Source organism: Poecilia mexicana, unplaced genomic scaffold (assembly GCF_051168715.1).
Source record: "Poecilia mexicana isolate PSO_F unplaced genomic scaffold, ASM5116871v1 scaffold_23, whole genome shotgun sequence".
In the NCBI taxonomy this organism is placed as follows: domain Eukaryota; kingdom Metazoa; phylum Chordata; class Actinopteri; order Cyprinodontiformes; family Poeciliidae; genus Poecilia; species Poecilia mexicana.
Genome location: NW_028263392.1, coordinates 6,764,472 through 6,782,246, shown reverse-complemented (window position 1 = coordinate 6,782,246; position 17,775 = coordinate 6,764,472).

Here is a 17,775-nt window from a genome sequence, read left to right as displayed (position 1 = left end):
TAAACATTTTTTTCCAAAAAAACAAAGCGTGTTGTGTGGCATGCATTTTTGTTCTGGCCTATTTATTCTGATACCCCTAACTAAAATAAAAAGGGAAAGGGTTAGAAAAATAGTGACATATTCAGTCAGGTTTATGGCTATATATAAAGCCCAAAACTGATTTTAGTTAGAAAAACTGATTTAGCTCATATTATCTGGCTGCTTCATTGAAGAAGATTGCCAATGAGGAAGTTTGTCCAGGAGCAGTTCTATGCCAACTGTATTTATTGTACTTTTCTGCTTCCATTGTCTCTGTGGCTCATTACCACCCCCTATCTGTGCAGCAATGCACTTACTAGTGCATTTTATCTGCTTTTTTTATGACGGATCAGAAAAACTCTCTCTGTCTCTCTCTGTGTGTGTGTGTGCACATATATATATATATATATATATATATATATATATATATATATATATATATTCAATAAATGTGGAACGTCAGCATGTGTAATCAAAAACATCACACAGCAAAAGAATGCTCTAAAAACCTGGACCTCTTGCTATGATGGAGGCTAAATTTCATAATTTCTTGAAACATTGAAATGAGACTTTGATAAGGAAAATATTGGTGGTTGGCAATGAATATTGTCATTCCGGCATCCCATAAATAGCCTGCGTTCTTCTTGTGCCTCCTCTACAATGCCAACACAAATGCTTGTGTGCAACACCAACAAATGAAAGCTAATACCACAATGTCTGGTGTATTTTCCCTCTCAGAAAGATGACAGATGAAAAAGTGAGGGAATGAGAAAACATTCTAGGCAGAGGGCAATGGCTCCAAAACCCAGACGGACCTGGCGCAACCAATCTCAGCTTCACAGGCGCAAGTTGAGGTACGCTGTGGGGAAATCGCCGGGTCTTCGGGGCGGTGTCAAGGGAGAGCGAGTGAAAGGCAAAATGAGAGAAAATGGCAGCAAATGAAGTTGGCGGGCTGTGGAGTATTGTTTCCTCCTGTTCGTTGTAATGAACAGGCCTTCGGAACAGACTGGGGAAATTGGTCCCCAGAGGACCCCGGGCCTTTTTCATCTGTCAGGTGCGTTTGCCACACACATAGACATTCTTTCTCACTAGGCACACACAAACACACACACCGGCGGACACACATTTGTCAAAACCGTCCGAGTACGCTGACGGACACCCAAACACAAACAGTTGAAAAGCACAGCGGTATTGTTTGTGTACTCTGTGATGTCCATTCAAACTTAACCTTGTATTAGTTCTGTTGATGAAGATGGATGGTGCACATATTGTGTACACATCTAACTATGAAGCATCTACCTTCATCTTCCCTTATTTCAGAACATGTCTGTGTAGTTAATCTGATGAAGACGAGGTATAGCTTTTTATTTAAGAGTCTTTTGATTCCCTTTTTCCAGTTTGAGGTTATGAATAACTAAAGTAGTTACATTTCCCTTGGTTATATGTGTTTATTTGTGCTGCAGCGATAAATAAAATATTAATGGCATCGTTGCTCCTCTATATATCATGCAGTATTAAATTTATTCACTTAATGTGTTTGCTTTTACCAAGTTTAAGCTTAAAGAGTCCCACTCTTTTAAGAGCTGTACAGTCCGCACAGTGTGCCATTAGGGAGCAGTGAATAGCAAATATAATATGAGTATAAGTGTTGGTATGTCTGCATTCCAGTGGTCCAATAAAATTGTAAGTGCATATTTGATTTGCTGTCACGGCTAGCTAACCTTTAACATGACAGAAGACATTGAATGATGCATAGTATTTATTGATGGAAGACATTTTGACATGTTTAAAGGTTTAAGATTAACATGCAAACATTTTTGAAACACAGTTCTGAGTGGATGTTGTTGGAAAAGGACATTTTAAAATTCTTATTCTCCCACGTATTTTGTTGCGATTACAGCTGGAAGTCTGTCATTTTGTAGATATAGGAAGTGGAATTACTGCCCATTTTTCCTTTAGGAAATAGATCAAGCTTAGTCAGATAGGATAACGTTTAAACTTGGTCTCATCTGACCAAATCACATCTTCCATGTTTGCTCAATTCTTTTCATGGCTTGCCATGGAGCACAAACATGACTACTTCTTGCCTCCTTTCAACAATGTCTATCTTCTTGCATCTGCTCCGTAAAGGCCAAATTGGTGGCGAGCACAACTGATAGTCGCCGGGTTGACAGATTCTCCCACCTGCGCTGTGGATCTTCGCGGTTCCTTGGCTGCTTCTCTGATTAATGTTCTCCTTTCCCAGACTGTCTGCTTAGGTGGATGACCGTGGCTTGGTAGATTTACAGTTGTGCCATACTCAATCTATTCTGAGAGATTTGTGAGATGTTCAACACTTGGGATTTTGTTTCATAACCCAATCCTCCTTCGAAATGCTTAGCAGCTTTAACCCCGACTTGTCCAGTGTGAACTCTACAAAGTAGTTTTTTTTTTTTTTTTACTAATATCTGACAAACCTCCAAGGCCTTTAAAGAATAGCTCAATTTCTATTGCAACTTAAATTGAACATAACTGCACATCATCAGAGATGAGGTGACCTTCTGAAGGCAGCTAGTTGCAGTGGATTTTATTTAACTGTGTTTGAGTAAAGGGGGTTGATGAAAACAAAAAGCCTGGAGAAAGACTAACTTAATGATTATTCCTAGGGTCTGGACTTTAATGTGTTCATTTCAATTCCATAGATGTTACGCTTTATAAATTTTAATGCTATTAACCACATTTTTAATACATATATATTTTTAACATAGCAAGAGCTTGATCTGGAACTTTTTGTATTGTCGTTTGTTACGCCCATAAGTCTTGCGCACAAGTGACAAACTTTGCAATTAACTATCAATTTTATTTGAGTCCCATTACTAAAGAATTTTTACTTCATACGCCCATGATTACAATTTTCCAAAAGTCAGTTTTAATGTATCCCTGCCCCTTCTAAAACTCTCCAGTGTAAGAGTTAATTTGTCCACCAAGAAAAACATACCATTTTTGGGGGGGTTCGAATTAACCTTAATTGTAGTTGTACTGCGCTTAAGTGATGTTGATCTTGCAAATGAAAAAAGTATGTAATCCTACTGAGCAAGGAGGAGAAACTGTCAAAAGTGTGGGTGAATATCTCCAGTATGAACACCTCTGCAATCCATCAAGGCAGGATGGTAGGTAGTCCCAGATGGCACTGCATGTATGGTGACTGATTGCTGCAGTTGGAAAAAGATGAGACACTCTGTTTGGAAAAACACTCATTTTTTTCTTTTTTTTTTTTTTTTGTCGGCAATGACTGGTGTCTGTTTTTCAAATCCTGCAGAAAGGCGCATACATTTAAAGCAAATGTGTTTACAAACAGCTATGGTGGTGATGTTACATGTGTCCAATGTGATGAACGTTGCTTTCAGTGCAACACAATTTTAGTACAGTTTCATAATAAATGGTAAAAATACTAAGATAGTCTGACAGTGGTTTTGTCTCTTGCTGTGTTAACTAGCTGTAAGGAATCTAACCATCAACCCTACCAGAGGAAAAAAAAATAATGCTGCGTTATAATTTTTATCGACACAACAAAGAGTCTTGTCATTGCTATTACATTTTATTTGTAATACAAATAGCTACTGAGGAAAACTGCATATTTCAATGTCAGTGCTGTTTAGCCCTTCATGCCTAATCACAGTGAGACTAAACCAGATAGTTACATGCATTGTATTAAAAGAAATATTTACTTGGCATTTTAGACTGGTTAATTAGGGTCAAATATTGTAGATATTATTAGACTAACTACTTTCACTTTGCTTACCAGTTTCAGCCAACCCCAGAGACTGCTGGTCACATTTTACACCCAAACTTCATCTCTGGATCACGTCATTTCTTCCTGAACGGTGTGACGACAGGATATTACCTGGTTATCTATACTTGAGTAGAAAATTATTTGAAAAGATGAATGTGGCACTTTCAGGCATCTGGAAATAATACCCAATGATTTACTAGGCTTGTGAAGGTCCACAAACATGTTTCTGATATTTTGATTGATTTTATTTTAATTTGCTGATGATGTCATTCATGGAAACTGTGTGTTTTAGGGTGGTTAGTGAAAATGTTCCCAGGTGTCTCCAGTTCACTCGACTGTTATGCATCAGCTTAGAATCTGTTAAAGCCATGGCTTCGGGCTTCCCAAATCGTTTAAATCAATCAGTTATTGGTAAATCTAAACTTATGAATTTTAAGTTTAGATTTAAACTTAAAGAGAAAATCTATTTTGGCATTCAGTTAATAATCATTCCGATTACCTTAATTGCCTAAAACAAGAGAGGTTTAGTCAGTGTGACAAAACATTTTTAGTTTTGACACTTTAATCATATCATGTTGAGACTTAATTCAGGAAACAACCACTAGCTTAGCTTTGAGGCATTCCTAGAGATGGACAAATACTGAAAATAATTTATTTTCCCAATATTTTGCAGTAAAAAGTTAGCTGCAATACTACTGCTGAAAATTACAAGGAGAATTTCAGTAACGATAACCCAGGTGGTTCTTTAAAGTCCTGCATCTTATCAAATATTGCATCCAAGCAGTGTTTTGGGGTTGTAGTATTCCACACATTCGATATAGTGTATAGCTCCACTCTGTAGTTGATTCCTTATATAGGCTGATGAGGAAGAAAGTTTGGCCTCAGAGGGGCTTTAACAACCTGCTTCCTCTTCATATACAAACACCTGACCAGAAGGGCCCTGCAGTGCTTCCTAATATATGAAAAGGGACTTGGTAGTAACTGAAGTTGTTTCCAGTAATTTCTGATCTGATTGCAGTAATTAAATGGGCCAGTGGAGGGGTGAGAGTTCCGTCCTCACTTTCAGCTCAGTGATGTCCGCCCCCTTTTTAGTACAGCAAGCACTGAGTCTCATTACACACAAGGCCAGTCAGCAATGTGTAAAATAAAAAAAAAGATGATGCTCACTTCAAGACTGGGCAGTGCTCTAACCTTTTTTTTTTTTTTTTTTTTTTTTTTTGCTCTTCTCTCTCAACTTGCTCAGCCACCCGTCAATCCCTTAAATGTTTATTGTCAATGAAATATTTAGTGCGAGAGGGGAACCTGTGTGCACAGCTTGCAGGTTTCACCTCACCCTGAAACAATGTGTGTGGGGAAAGTGCGCTCGTGTTGATTTAGATTCAGGACCTTGATGCAACGATTCTCGATAGGTTTGCATGCCCCATCCATGGCCGGGCTTGTATATTAGCCGTGTGCATCTCAAGGTTTGTCTGATTTAATGCAGCTGTCGACATACCTTCAGGTGCTGCCATGTTGTTGCTGTCAGGAGTATCTGCTCTTTGTGCAAATACCGAGACTTTCCCGATTTCTAAAAATGCCACAAATCTGTCAATCGTACCACGTTCAGTTTCCAAATTTAACAACAGCGAGCCTTGCACTGCGAGCTTAAAGGGATTTAGGAGGTTTATACCCTGGAGTTACCACAAATTCTTGGTGTGCCAGAGCCAATCATTAGATGACTCTTAAGCTGCTCAAAACTCACCAGCAAATAAATACTTGTAATTTGAACAATGAACATTTTATGTTGGGATTAAACTTAAAACTACAGTTGTGGATCCCTCCAAGTATTGTTGCCCAGGACAGTAAGGTCCCTGCAATGGACCAGTTAACCCCATGTACTGATGGATTCTATTTATTTTGTGGAGATTTTATGTGCTAGACCAACACAATGTAATCCCAGTGAAATTAACTGTTTTTCATTTTGTGTACAGAAATGCATGTTAACCATGCATCATGATCAGCTGACCAGTTTCTCTATTGGAGAAATGAATAGCAGCAACACTATATTTCACTGTGAGGGTTGTGTTTTCGCAGTTATGTGCAGAGACGCACACTGCTCGCAGATGTAACTGGATCGAAGTTTGATTCGACAAAGGGTGTGCTTTTAAGCATAAAAGCATGCCAATCTTCATTTTTATCATCCTTTTTATGTTGCAATCTTATGCAGTTTTCTCTCTTGAAGCCCGAGTATAATATTTTTGAAGTTTTCTGGATCTAATGTGACAAAAATGTGAAAACATTTGTGCTCAGTTTTTTTTAAAAATGAGAACATTTGGTACTTGGAACTAATCAAAGCCTCATATTAAGCTTTGGAGAGTGTTCAAGTGGCAACATGAGCACACGGCGAGGGGGGTGGGTGGTAAGGATACTGGTGACTTAATCTAATCAAAGATCTTTTGCAGATGCCTTGGACTCATGTTATGCATTTCAAAGTAAAGGTGGAGAATGGATTCACTGATGGATTCCATGCTAGAGAAGATATAAATAAGTATGATGGATTACAACTGGAGTCAATATTCAAAATATGGTTGTTTAGTCTTATTCCCTTGTACATTTTTATACAGAACAACTTTAAATATGCATTACTATAACCCACCATAGCAACAGTGCGTTTAACACAGTTGTTGTTGGCAGATGGGGGTGAGTATCAAGCTGGCGGCTGGTTTGCATATGAACAGCGTTGAGTTTGTTTGGCTAGTGTTTATTCTTTTGCCATAGTGAGAGTTGAGAGTTGGCCTGAATTTTCTCTAACTAGGTGGAGAATAAACAAAATATCAACCCCTCTAATCAAGATGGTCCTCTTGATCACTTTGCTTACCTCATGGGTTTCAAAAAAGGTCCTTGAACTTTGTTTAAACCCAGTTGTTGTTCTATAATATGTGCTTTACGTACACTCCTTTATGCAAAGTCCCAGGCCAAGTTCTTCCTATACGAGGTGGAAAAATTAAAGGCAGGGAAGTGATATTGAGAAAGATCACTTGGCTTTAAGCATGGTAGCAGAATGGTGGAGAGGATGTGGTAAACAAGCCAAACCGTTTTTAAACAGATGTGACATGCCGGCCCCCCTGGCCATCAGCTCACTTCACAGCTCAGTAAGCGCCTCTGATGGCACCCCACCAACCTTCACACACTCTTTACCTATACACACAAAGACCCTCTGACACACAGACTGTCCACTCACATCCACATCTTGAAAGCTGGTGTATGTTTGTGGTAAAACACAGACCTCAAGCAAGTTTGTGGTAGACAAAAACACATTTGCAATATAAAATAAGACAGTACAGATAAAAATAAAAAAAATCAGGAGAAGCCATGTTTATCTTTTGCCTTGCTTTGAGAATCCATGAAACAATCCTCAGCATGTGAAATCTAAAGGTAGCTTTGTCTTGGCTAAGGGGTGAGATGTTACTTTTCCCCAAAGGACCACATTGGGCAGGTGTGACTGAAGGCCAGCCTGTGGCTTAACACAATTTATTTCAAGTTCGTGTTTGATGACGAGCTTCAAATATGATTCTGATCTTCCTTTGTCAACAGAAAATAGAGTATAATGTGACCCACCATAGTAATGTCCAAAAACTTTATTCGTAGCACAACCCTTTGGGATCATGTATATTGGCATGATAGCTGAGCTGGATAGTGTCCAATATTGTTGATTTACAAGACAGAGAAAAAATATTTTAATCTAGTGGAGAATGGGGGGAAAAAAAATTATTAGATTTTAATACTAAAAATGCAGGGGGTAAGGGGAATCATTATTAAGTTACTTAGCAAAGTCTCAAGTCATTGTATGTTTAGTTTGATGATTTAGATCAAAAATGTATTTCCTAGAAATGGTTTTTTTTTTTTCTTTTTTTTTTTAATAAAGTCCGTCCACATGTCTTTATGACGATACTAAATGCAAACCCCATTTTATATAACCTGAAATCTTTCCTTGGAAAAATGTTAGTGATGCAGGCAGTGAAAATATTCAGACACCTGGGTTAATGCTTGAACACATGAGAGAGCAAAAACAGAGATCTGCATCTTTACTTCTGTCTCGTTTTATTTATTTTTTTAGTTTAAAAATAAGCTCTGCGTTTGGGGTTTAAAAAATATATATCTTTAGAAATAGCTTCTGGCTTGAAAATGATGGTTTTACCTAACAATGTATTTTGGAGAAACAATAGAGTTGATTCTTGAGTGCAGCTGTTGGGGAGTAAACAAGGGTATTTTAAATGCTGCCCTATGGAGATGAGGGGAACAGCAGATGTTTTCCCACTAAATGTGGTTAAGATTAATCAGTTTGCAATGACTGAAACTCATCTCTGCTGAATAACTGTCTCGAGGCATGTGGTCTTAAAAGGAAAAACAGTCTCTGAGCAGAGCTTCACCTGGGCTTTCTGTGCAGGTGTTTTTTGCATGTTAAGTATATTTTTCCCCCCTTTTTTTTTGCATGAGTGAGAACAAACATTTTGTTATTGTTGTGTTTGTATGTGTATTTTGTCATATGTGAGCATATTCTTTGAAAAGGAGCCAGCATGTCTGTCAGGTGTGTTATTTATTTATTTTTTTATAAACCTTGGCAGCAGACGATGGATCGCTGAGCCTCAAGCTGCCACACACCCATCCTGCCGAGGGCATCTAGAAGACAGACTTCAGCATGCTTTAACGTTTCCCTGAGCTACTTCAAACCAAATTTTTTGCTCCTTCCCTTTATTTCTGTTGTTCTTGTTGGCCGTGGGAGTAAACCAGCGGGAAGCGACGGCGTGACGACGTCTGCGTGTCTATTCAGAGATGCGTCTGCTCAAGTTCTTTCTTCTACTCTTGCCTTTTTTTTTTTATGACACTGTCCCTTCTGTGCAATGCTTGCAATTTCCCATGGTGCAGTATGTGCCACTGCAAGTTTGTTTGCCTGTTTGTGTGGGCCTCTCGGTGTGTTGTGGTGTCTGAAATGGTCTGTGTGTAGTAGGGCTGTTGTAAACGAATATTTTAGTAATCGAGTAATCTATCGATTATTCTTACGATTAATCGAGTAATCGGATAAAAAAAATTTATAAAATGAAATATTGGTAAATCTGGCATAATACCGGTTTTACTATCAGATATCAATATCAGTCCAATTTTTCATATTTGAGCATCCCTAACAGTTGCTTTTTTGTAGTTTAGAAAACTAACCTGTAACAATAATAGCTCACTTTCTAAGTTAACCAGAAGAAAAGTTATAGAAAAATCTGAAATTATATTGAATTTAATAACAAAGAGGCAGGCTCACAAATATGCTTATAAAAAATGTCTACAATCCAGCTTTTAGTTTATGTATTCATCTTCAGTGAGTTTAATAGATTAATTAAACTCACCTTGCCACCTAACCTGTCACGCTTTGGGTTTGAAAATACGGGAAATGCCGCCTGGAGTGGGAGGAGAGGGCGAATGAACGAACGTAAGATGGGGTGGAGGGGAGGAAATAGACCAGCGGACTGACGAACCGTTAGACCGGGGGACGAACACGGGGGGAAGCAATACGGGATATTTACGACACCTTCACTGGTCACACTCAGAAACTCATCTACCAGCCATGTACGATGCGCTCCGCCACCCGTTTCTTCAGACCGGGATATGAAATTTATTGTGCGGTTCGTCGGTAAAGCTACATTTACACGGTAAGCATCAGCTACTCAGCCGCCCGCCCTGTTCAGGCTATCCGCTCACCTCAGCGCTCTTCCCGCCGTTCGCTTTCAACCAGCAGCCCCGGAGGAGAAATGCTGCCGTACTCCAGGCATCACCCCCAGTCATTTTAAGGATGCTTATTGGTTCCCCAAAAACGATAAAAAGTCGGGCATTATCATCAATCAATAAAATCCCCACGGGCCAATCTTGAAGATTGGACTTTATGCCGCTGAGACTTAGCTTTTGTCAACAACTCAGAGGCGGAAGTGAGAGCTCCGCGCAACGCAAATGAAGTCCCGGCCGGAACACGGTGCGCTAACTAATAAAACATAAATTAACGAAGCTTCGAGGCAGGTAAATTTTCCTCGAGGAATTTTAGTAATCGAGGTACTCGAATCATTCGAGGAATCGTTTCAGCCCTAGTGTGTAGGTTGTTTTGTTTTTGAAAAGTGTTTTGTGCCAAAGGAAGGATTTCCTCCCGTGTAAAGGAGATGGGATGTAAATGAAAGAATAGACTGTTAAGTTTTTCTTTGCTGACAAAAGTTTAGTGCTTTTAAATTGAATATCTTTACGTATTAAGGTATGGTGTGTGCCTCCAAGATGAAAAAAAACAAAACAAAACAACAAATTGATTTACAGTCAGAATTCTGTTCAGGTGTGAAAAGTATGTGTGTGACAACTCTGTCTTAAGCAGAAGTGATTGAAACTAGCTGTCTTATTGTCAGCTCCCCAAATAGGTAAAGTTATAATCTTGCAATTGAATATAGATTTCCATAGTGTGCCATCTGGTAGTAGTAGCTTAGCTGATAAGCATGGCCTGCCACCAATGTCATTTAGTAATCATAGTTGGGGTTGGATTGGTCACACTGGTTCATGGCAAAGCTTCAACCTCAAGCCCAGAACAACTGTATGTTGCATGTAACAGCTGCTTTAATTACAACAAAAAAATGTTAGCAGCAGTAACAATGTGTTTTCCTGTAATCCTAAGGCTCATACTTATAAGACCAAGTGTGGACTGGTTTCTTGAAGGTAGGACCTGCAACTGGGAGCACACAGCTCCAAATTGCGCATAAGTTTATTTTGGCTATTTGCTGGAGAATTTGCAGTGTTTTTCAACTATCACATTTGTGTAAATTTGTGTCTTTAATGAGACTTGTGCAGCACCAAAAGATTCAAAAATGAAGACCGTTAACACAAATGGCCCATGAATTGTACAAATTAAAAACACAATTGGGTAAAAATTAAACACAATAAACATTATTTCTCAATTTGTTTGTGCACAATATTGAATAGAGGGAAACTTATTGTCATTAAATTTCGTCTAACTCAGTTTAGAAAAGCATTATGTTCTTCAATGGGAATAACCACTTTATTTCAGACATTAACATTCTTTAAAGAAGTTTGCTAAGAGACAGTCTGTTTAAAAACAAAAATAAAAGTAAAAGAAACAATCGCCACACAGACATTACCTGAAGATGGGCAAAAAGAGATTCCATTATGAAAACAGCTGTTTCTCAACATAACTAATCTCATCAAAATCTATAGTCTTCGAAACATCAGCTGAAAAGCAATGCTGCAGAGATGGCTATAGTTAAGTCTTCCAACCCTATCCCAGAGCTTTGTCAAATGCGCATGCTGCTGAATGCCAACTGCAGCCTGGAAAAATTAGCAGGATCCTGGAGGCTTGCCAGTTCAAATTCTCAGACCAGTCAGTAAAGTAAATGACTAATGCTCTCTTCGCTCACTGAGTAATAACCAAAGAAATCATATGTCGAAATGGCCTTAAGCATGGCGCTTAATCCCCTGACTGCTATAGAAAAGCTGCTTAGTTGCAGGAGACAGGAGATGACTTTCTCTAAGCAGCCTGTAGGTGTGATGTGTGTTGCCGTTTAAATATGTGCTGCAGAGTGCAGTTTAGTAAGGCGCTTGGGTGTTTAGCAAACGCCCAGAATCAAAACCCACTATATAACCAGATTTAAAATTTTGGGCCTGGGACTGTTCCGAGAAGAATAATCGTATTTGTGAAAAATACAGAGGCATTTGTGCTTTAGACTCTTGCTTTGATGGCAAAATCTGTTACCGAGGCGTTAGTACTTGAGAAGACATTTCATGGCACACACAATGTTTCTAACATTCTTTTACAGAGTTTCTTACACAAGCCAAACACTTAGACTGGGGTTTTTATGTGATAATCACAAAGCAGTGCTGGGCCCAATACATCAACACTTTGTAGAAACACCTTCTGCTATATTTACAAAGCTACAAATCTTTTGATTCTTTACACATGTATTTTATTTAGTTATTTATTACAAATCATTTTTCAAAAACGGTCAGCTCAAGTTCAGTCAGATTGGATGGATAACATCTGCACATTTTGTCACAGATTGTCATTTGGGTTCAGGTCTGGACTTTGACTGGGCGATTACAACATGAGAATATACTTTGTTCAGAATCATTTTATCATAGCTCTGGCTGAATATTTAGGGTTGCTGTCATGATGGAAGGTGAACTTCCAACCTGGTCAGCTATTGTGTAGCTTTTAACAGGAATAAAAGTGAAAACTGTTTGTGGTCGCATCAAAACTTTCTAGGCACTTTTTAGTACGGAAACATATTTAAAATCTCACTGCTCTGTGAAAACTGCAGTTGTTCGTTTGTATTCTGGACATCCACACACAGGAAAAAAAAAACAAAAAACGCCATTATCATAACTGACCACAAGTGGAGGTTTTTCAACCCGCGTGATGGATTGTTTCCTTTATCCCCGGCTGATTTTGAACCCTTTATTTTTGGTTCTGCTCTACAAAGAGAAGGAGCCACCAGGGACTTCACCGACCGCTTTACTCCACTGAGTTTTAAATCTCCAGTATGATGATTCCAGTCTCTAAGAGCGCTGTACTCAAGAGCCTAAGAAGAAGCTGAGAGAGTTGCAGAAAGATTGTGGGAAGAGTGAAAATGGAAAACTACAGAGCGAAGTAAGAATGTGAATCCTTTGTGATTGCGGAGTACAGTGGTAGAAATGGAATATTAAAGCTCAGTGAATAGGCTTCTCGCATCAGAAGTATTTTGCTCCTCTGGTGCTGCTAAAAGTCTTTTAAATTCTACTGATCAAAACGAACAGCAATTCCTTTTCTTGTTGCATATTTGGAGGCAGTGTTCTTTACCAAAATATATTAAGCTGCTTGGGGATTTGAAGTTATCAAAGTCTGATATTACATGAAAGCAGACTAAGTTGCACGTTTGTTTTGCACATTTGGAAATCATGGAATCTGGATGGTTGCGGTATAGAAAGGCGAGGTTTTAAGATTAAGACTCCAAGATTTAGAGAGCAGATGGACCGTCGAGGCAACATTACTCCCAACACTGGCATTGAGATTGCTGTGGAATGGGCCAGGAATCCCTCCTTAAGCTCGCCATCCTGCCCGGATCAAGGAAGAACTGCCTGAATCCCTGTCGGTTTATTTAGTACGAAGGAGAAAGATAAAAATAACCCACTTTTCTATGACAAGGAGGAATGTCCAGGGTTCAGCTGTACCTTCGTTTGAAAGTCCTCGCTTCAGGCGCTGTTGCTGGAAATATGGTAGAACAACATTAAGGCTAAAATTGTCCTTGAGTTTGTTACTCCACCTCCTCTTATTCTTTACCTCTCCAACTCATATGGGAAAGAAACCCACACAAACATGTTTTACAGCTTGATGCAACAAGAGATCTGCCAGAAACAAAAACTCTTCTCTTTGTGCAAATGTTTGCCTTATTACAACCACCAGTCTATTTTTACTCTGGCTTAAGCATTTTAATTTGCTTCACGAATGGAAATTTGCAAAGTGTAGTAATCTTTGTATTCAACCCTGCAAATCTTAAGGTTTACTTCTGAGTTTGGGCATCTACAGAGCAAAACATTTGACCATCATCCTTTGCAAATTAGCTTAAGCACAGACAAATTGGATTAAGGGCATTGCTGGACCTGTTGATCCTCAATTTAGTGTGAACTGATGAATGTGCTTTGATTTAAATGTGCTTTGATTTAAATAAAGGCTGTATAGCCTTTATTGTACTGGAATGGAAACCAGATTTGCACAATACACAACGGATCGTTTTTCTGTCAAGAGATTATCCCATTTGAAATAACCCAGAGTTCTGCTTCTGATTAATGCTCATCTTGCCCAGCCTTGTCAGCTCAGGTAGACAATGGTGTCATGTTAAGTGAGTTCTACACTCTATCCAAAAATCTATACTAAGGTTTGTGGGTGTTGCATGAGGAGAAACTTCAGTACACGTTATTTTGTAAGGCACCTTAGTCTCCAATATTATGACAAACAAGGATGGATCAAATTAAAAAAAGAAAAAAAATCGAAGGAAATAAATCATTTAAGGTCTTGATTGGTGTGGGTATGATCCGGAGGAGTCTATGAAATATTCATGTCTATTGCCAATCTAGTGCACCAACTGAATGGCCCGTCATCAGCCAGAATAAAGTCTGCATATCATCACGCCGTTCAGCAACCAACCTCTATTCCCTCACAGCGCTTCATTAGTTTCAATGAATCACAACATCTGATCACAGACCTCGTTAGAGTAAATATGCGATTTATGTGGTTCCAATATAACATGGCAATATGTAAAACATCATTAATTGTATTCATTTCCAGTCAGCCTGAGCAGACTGCACCAACATGACAATGATCATCTGGACCCAGAGTTGTGTATTTGCAGCAGTAATAGACTGCTGAAGCGCTGCATAAATTATTCAGTCTTAATCGTCATTTTGAAATACAACAAACCTTGTTAAAAAGGTCTTGAGTGATGCAGTCTGTGTGCAGGAATGGGGCAGTGATTCTATTACATTATTCTTGCGGGAGCAGTTTCAAAACCTGCTACAGTTTTGAAGGATGAAAGTGCCTTCATGCAACAAGTCGTTCAATCTATAAACAGTAGTGCACCGGTTTGGAAGTTAAAGGCAAAGAATGTAAAACCCCTATTACTTACAGTTAAAACCAGATCTTTACACATTTTGTATAAAACTGACATTAAATCAGGGTAAAACCTTTTCCTGCTGTAGGAAATTTGTTCTGTTTTCTAAGTGGTCAGATGTAATAATCTGCTACAAGCAGAATAGAAAGCCAGATTAGTTTGCGAAAGCACCCAGGATCAAAAACATTGTCATCAAACAAGGTCTGGATTTACCCAGGGAACTGATCCAAATAGAGATAAGTAGTAACTTATTACATTTACTCAGTTACATTTACCTGAAGTTTTTGGATTTTTACTACACTGTACCTTTTTTTTTTTTTTTAACTCAAGTCAAATTTTGAAGAGAAAGTAAAAAAAAAAGTCCAGCAGCTACTGACACACCTACAGTTTGTTAAAGTCAGCCTTCTTGTTCATGCAGCTTTAGGCATCAAGTTGACAGTGAACCATTTTTTCCATATTTCTGTGACACCTTGCTTCAGACTGTGCTGCACTCAAAGAATAAATAGTGATGATTCTTTACCTAAGCATGCCCCCTCTTGGCCCCTGAAATGCACAAGTCTGTTTTCCCATAATGGCTCCGCTACGATACAAACTCCCGAGGGAGCCTTGTTGCACTCGCCTTTCTCGCTCTCTGCTTTGCCGAGACAGAGAAGGCATAAGTGTGAATGGGATGAGAAGTAGTATACGGTGTTATGAGTGAGCGCTGATGAGGGACAGTTATTATGCAGAGCTTATTATTCTCCCCCTGCACTAGGGGGGATTGTCAGTGCACCAGCAGCAGCTATTCATTAACGTTATGAAATATTACCCGACCAATTTCGTGTGTGTGGTTTACCCACAGGCAGCCGAAAGCTTTCAGTCCTAAATATTATACGTTTGGAAAACACAAACTATTTGACCGTATTTAGCCCAGAAATATGTGTTGATATTTCGATGCTTTTGCCCAGATTCAGTCAAAAACAAACACGTTTGTTGTTGAGGTTGGTCTGTCTTCTGTGATGTAGTCTAAACTCAGTCAAGTTATATTATAAATGTGTTTACACTTGAAGTAGAAATGAATGCTGCAGACCAACCATTATTCCCATTACCTCTCTCATTCTGCTCTGCCATAAATGAGCCAAACTGGAAAAGTTTAAGAGGCTCAACGCAACTATCTCAAGTTTTTCCACATAGATCACAAAATGGTACTTTTAACTATTGCTTAGTTAAAAGTTAATTTTTAGACTGTGACTCCAGTCTAAAAATTATTCAACCTCTTTAAGAACCATGATCCTTAGTCCTTTGTAGGTAAACACCAGTGTCGCTGCAAAGTCTGAGCCCTCTCCTTGTGGCCAAAGGCTTCCAGTTCACTAATATTCTGAACTTTGCATCCTCGAATTGTCTTTTTCAAGTTCACCAGAAATTTTCAACTGAGATTAAGTCCACTGACTACCATACCCTCTCTAGTATTTTCTGTGACTCCTTGAGAAACCAAGGATGTTGAACTTTGAAATATGAGTTTTCATTTTCTGTTTGAAGGTCCAGTGAGGGTTAAGCTTCAGCTTCCTCAAAGACTTCTCTAGGGAAACTTGAGGCGCTTTGGTTTCTTTTTATATCCCTTCCTTGTTTGTGCAAGGCACCAATTCCTTCTTTGCACCACTCTCTTGACTTTGCCATGTTTCTAACATGCACTGAAATTTTACCCTCTACAAGTGAGGTTTTTTTTAAAAATTGTTTTAATAATTTTATCTCAAGCACATCTGGTGTGATTGAGGGAGTTGCATCAGTCATGTCTGAGACCACACGTAAAAAACAAAATATTTGGGGGGAACAAAAAAACTTTTCAAGAGTCACTGAGGGGAGGATTTGGTGCAGAATGTGGATAAAATTCTTCTAATATTAGAAGTATTTAAACTGAGCTTTTTTTTTTAATTTTAATTCATTATAAATACTGGAACAGTTTTTAATTTTGCCAAAGGGATTAATTTGCAGCAGAGTTTGAATAAAAGCCAAGACCTTGGTGTCAGATTTAAAAAAATAAATAAATAAATAGACCAAAACTGTCAAGAGATACAGAGATGAAATTATTCTTTTTTTTTTTTTTTTTTTTTTTTTGTTGTTTTGGAGCCATTTGATCTTTAGTTGTGTAAAACCTTACCCTGCTGTACTGATTTGACTATTTTGACATTTCTTTAGGGACTATAGTTGACATCGTAAACAATATGTACTCAAGTTTCTTGGCCTTGAGCCATGATTAGTTATTTAGATTATTTAGATGTAGCAGCAGAGGTGACATAATACAACATGTGAGAAGCAGACACTATAAGTATTTATTATTATCAAATTAAAATCTGGCCATATTTTGATTAAAAAAAACAAAAACTTGGCCTAATGCTGAAGCTCTTCAATCATACTTTGACTTAAAGAAGAATTTTGATCTTAACACATTTAAAGAGTGACTTCTCTATGTGGTCAGAAAGAATGAGTAAATAAATTTCAGATTAGCTTTCACAAGTCAACAAGTATAAAAACTGACCTTCAAAGTTTCTTAAAATAAATAATAAAAATATTTACTGGGGATGCACGATAGATCGGTATTAACATCATTGTTTATTTTTTAACATGTCAGTATCATTATGATAGAAATGGGCCAATGTAACAAAAAAAAATTGTTTCCATCATTCATTTGTATACGCGTTTTAGAAAGAACTGTTATCTATGTAGTATGTGTTCAGTCGTGTCATAGTGATTCAATGCAGAATTATGGGATATTTTAACCAAAGCAGAGAAGCAACGTACGTGAGTAAATGTCAAAAGTGTATAGAAAAATAGTGTCTGTAAATATTGCCATAATAGCAGCATTTAAAAAGCTTGGTTTTTCCACCTCCTTGGTACTCAGGGGCAGAATATTTATGTATGCATTATTGATCTAAGATTGCCAAGAAAACAAGTCGGACGATGACACTTTAAAGGTCCACGTTTTCTTAATGCGTTAGAAAGTGAGTGGAAATGCGACCAATTTGATGCGAACTTTCTCTCTTTGGTTCACACAGGATGTCACAAGCCGGTCATGTGTTTAAAATAAGATGATGACTCCAGTACAGCAACTTCTTACTTGATAAATATTCTCAAAACTCCAGTATTTTTTGGCTGCTACTTTGATTTCTTTTTCTCTGTGAGATTAATCTGACTTCATTTTTTTGCTTGTGACCGGACAATACTCATTTGCTAATTGCTCATCATGCACACAAACGATTCAAAATTAGATTTTCTGATATCTTTGTGCTCAATAAGTGAGGAAAATAGTTAAACGCTGAAATTCATTTCCAAGCAAAGGGCCCCACTGCTGAC